This window comes from Penaeus vannamei, chromosome 23, assembly GCF_042767895.1.
Source record: "Penaeus vannamei isolate JL-2024 chromosome 23, ASM4276789v1, whole genome shotgun sequence".
Classification (NCBI taxonomy): Eukaryota; Metazoa; Arthropoda; class Malacostraca; order Decapoda; family Penaeidae; genus Penaeus; species Penaeus vannamei.
In genome coordinates, this window is record NC_091571.1 from 37561037 (window position 1) to 37565392 (window position 4356).

Consider the following 4356-nt stretch of genomic DNA (forward strand, 5'->3'; position numbering starts at 1 on the left):
TATTTCTTCCTTTTCCTCCTCTCATAATCACTTTCTTCTCATCATCCCTCATTTGACATGCCTTACATATCCTCTTGTCCTCTCGACTCCCATCTAATGCTCTGTCGTCTTATTCTTTTCTCCAAGGCATCACTTCTTGTCTTCAACCCCAGCTGATCATTATCGATTCCTTGTGTGTGTGCGTTTATGTTCATGTGTTCAAGGGTGTATGTTTTTGAGTCAAGCCATTCTATGTACTCAGCCAATATATCTTCCTTTAAGCTGAACACTTCCTTTAGAATTTACCCATGATTTGCCCTTTTTTCTATAATTCCTTACTCATAGTCCATTTTTGATCATATTGTTTTGATAAGGTGCGCGTTGTCCTATTTTCGATCCTCAGCTGCCGACACACGCCTTTGTGGGGGAGGTGTACATTCTTATGTAAATATCGATGATGGAAGGTTGTCTCCTAAGCCTGGACATCGCGGCAGTTCCCCATCGGGATAACGAGCGCCCTGGGCACCTCCCGCCGGGTATCACATTGGCAAAGGGTAGTAAAGCCTCGCAGCCGTTCCGTGCGCACCGGGGTTACGGGCACGATGGTCCTGCGGTCGCTGAACATAATTGAATATGTTAATCTTATCTTGCAGACAGATTATGATATTATCAAATCATATTGGAGATTGTTTCGTGGGCGTTTTTCGTGATGGCCAGCCTCCCTTTTTATCTTGTGATAACGAGACCTAAGATAGAGCCATCGGTAATGACGTGTGGATATTCATCGATATGTTTTTGGTTTTCTTTATCGTTTCCCTTCATGCATGCAGGATATACAAGCAGATCATGAACATTTATGTGCTTAAAAGGTGTTATCAACTTGCTTCAAACATCTGACTGTCTGATAAGAGAAGTTTCTATTTACCCGCAATCAATTTTAGGGCCCATTCGATATACGCATCTGTAAGCTATACACGAACAAAATGTATTAGATTATAACAAACTAAATCTATAAAAATGAAATGAAATGCGCCAAAGCTTAACACAGTAGTGCCTTTCTGTACAGAACACAAATACACTCACCATGATGCTCGGTTCTCCAGAGTACTCCTAACAACACACCACGATAGCCATTGGTCGCGGTGGAATCAGGTTGGTAGAGGTGAAGCTACAGGGTTAATAGGAACAGCGTGTGATGAGGTTATGACATCACGTTTAGTCATTTTAGGAGAGAGATTGACGTCCACTTCAGGCTCACGCGGCTGCCTCGGCACTCATTAAGGAAGGGTAATAAACAGGTTATTCTATTTATGACCTAGGGTTTGTGTACATAGGCGTCCATAGGACTGATGACCTTGTGGGCACTGTTTTAACCCATGAGGCATTTCCTCTAATATTTACTTCGTTTTATTGTTCTTTCATTTATTTCTTCCCAAAACTTGGCAACAACTGTTGAATCTAAAACAAAAATACGTTTTCATGAGTGCTTTAACAACCATATCACACACACATACACATAGACTTACTATATATATATACATACATACATACATTATATATATATATATATATATATATATATATATATATATATATATATATATATATATATATATATATACTCGTATGTATTTGTATCTGGGTATGTCTCACGAATGCACACGCACACACACACACACACACACACACACACACACACACACACACACACACACACACACACACACACACACACACACACACACACACACACTCACGTGCGCGCGCGCGAACGATTTGTAATAACATTTAATAATAAATGTTAAATTGTATTAAGGAAGCATCATATTGGTCTATTTAATGCAAAACAAAGGTAAGGTTGATCATGATTGTGGAATTTATCATAACATATATCAACACTTATCTACGTATATCGTGTTAAAAATAAAATAAAATATATTTCAATTGAGGCCACAAATTTACGAGATAGACACACATTCCCACCAGCCATTTTAGAACTAAACAAGAACTTCGGTGACCCAGTGGAATGATGAAGAGATTTCATTACCATCAATCATAACTAACATTATAATGAGTCAGAACCTTCAGAAGTGAACACAGTGCCACACAATGAGTCAGAACCTTCAGAAATGAACACAGTGCCACACAATGAGTCAGAACCTTCAGAAATGAACACAGTGCCACACAATGAGTCAGAACCTTCAGAAATGAACACAGTGCCACACAATGAGTCAGAACCTTCAGAAATGAACACAGTACCACACCAGGCAAGCAGGGAGCAGAGCCTCGAAACTTGATCAGCCTTCCGGGCCAAGAGTCTGTCCTTCAGCACAATGGGTGGCAAGTCAGTCCCACGATGGAGGGAGGGAGAAAAGAGGGAGGGAAGGTGGGTAAGGGGTAAGGTAGGGCGTCCGGAGTGGTCTCGGTGGTCAGGTGGCGACGCAGTGGTCGTCTAGGTGGTCGTTCAGGTGGTCACGGTCAATTGGTCACTTTGTTAATGGAGTTGGTCTTGCGGTCATACGCGACTTTGCTAAGGACAGTTTATGGTCTTGAGTCATCTTCAGATTTGTAGGTTCTGTTTTCCGCTATGTTATGTATCGATCGGATGCTGCGCTTACGTGCATTTTTTTCTTTTTTTAGATTCTTTTGTTTTTTATTGTACATCTACTTAGCATATTTGTCTATTTGATCTGGAAGCAGATAGTTTCCAGTTGTATATTATTTGGCAATCCAATTATGCCAACTTTCCAGATTACACCATACTTTTTTTTTCTTTTAACTCCATATGATAATAGATTTGTATTTTTTATTTATTTATTTTTTCTTATTATTCTACTATTAATGATTTCAATTTTCTTGTATACCCATCAGCTTCTATGAGCGGTGAGGCCATGTGAGAAGGTAAAAGGGGGAGAGAAAGGGAGGGGGTGGGATTCAGCTCAGGTATGGTATGGTTTATGAACCAGGCAGTTAATGGTGTCGGCACCCGCTTGTCAGACGCCAATTACGTCCGTGTGGGACTTTATTACACGATCTTAGTAGAAGTGACTTACGTTCGTGGGCCAGAAGAATTTGTGCGTGGGATTTATACATATGAACGTGTGCTTATCCGTTTCTATGGTGTGTTTACACTTTTATCTATCTCTCTCTATATGAAGTATATGTGTGTATGTATGTGCATTTGTGCGTGCGTATATGTTTGTTTGTCTGTGTGTACACTTTAACGCGCACATACTTGAATACCGTATAACTTTAAGCACTATATATACACGTATTAATAGTTGTATCAGTTTTCCTTGGTATTGTCTCGCTCATACACTAGTAGGGAAAGGTTCCCACGCTCACGTCCAGGGCATCTTGCCCTGTTGGCCAGGGACGGCGAGAACAAGGTAAGTTGCGTTGGGGAGGACTTGTCCCAGACACCTGGATCATCCAACGGTAAACCTAGGTCGTCCTGGCGTACTTAGTGGCCATACGTCATACCACTGAAAATTAGGGGAAGTTCACGCTTTTCATGTATGTCACGCTGTTTTAAATAAATTTGAGGAACTGGCCAGGGTATTGCAGGGGAATTGAATTCACATAGATCTACTCAAGTCTTAGGACCTATTTGAGATCCTGAAATATCTGCTGGACGTCCCACGGTGTCTGGATTATCCCACCAGCACTCCGCGTCTTCCTTGCGGTTACGACAATAAATATTTTGGTGGGGAAGAGGGCAAGGAGGCAGGAGGCCACCGTCAACATGGTCGCCCTGTGATTGAGTGAGGTGTGGGAAGTCCCCGTCTCGCTTCGCTGTGGGAACACTCGACTCTGCTTAAATACTTGACGGATTGACAGCTTGATTGACTGACGAACTGACACAGATTACCTGCTTTGGGATGAGGCGATGGTCCCGAGCTGATTTTAGGATCACATGTGTTGACATAGATGCTGGTAATTATCTCCAGCCGGACAATTTTAGTGACATGTTCAAATGGGTATCGCATGTGGGATAGCGCTGTGACGTCACGCGCTAAAATTGCTGGTGGAAAAAATGATAGTGGATTAACGCTTATTTCATTGCTGCAGGCTCTTTCAGTTTCAGATCTCTCTGTACCATTGTTGTCAAAGTCTTTCCGTAGTTAATATCTTTGTTCACTGTTATTTTTGTCTACCAGTATATTAAGGTAGAATGGGTCTGTTTACGGTAGTTAGTTTAGAAACACGATCTTATCTGTAGTTTATGTTTTCATTATCATGTCTATGAATCTGCACGCGACTGTTCCCCATGTACGTATTTATATTCTCACCTGTTGCCTTACAGACCTAATTACAGTATATCGTTATTAACTCGCGTTGTGTATGTTTATAATATGCAATACATTACCAGAAATT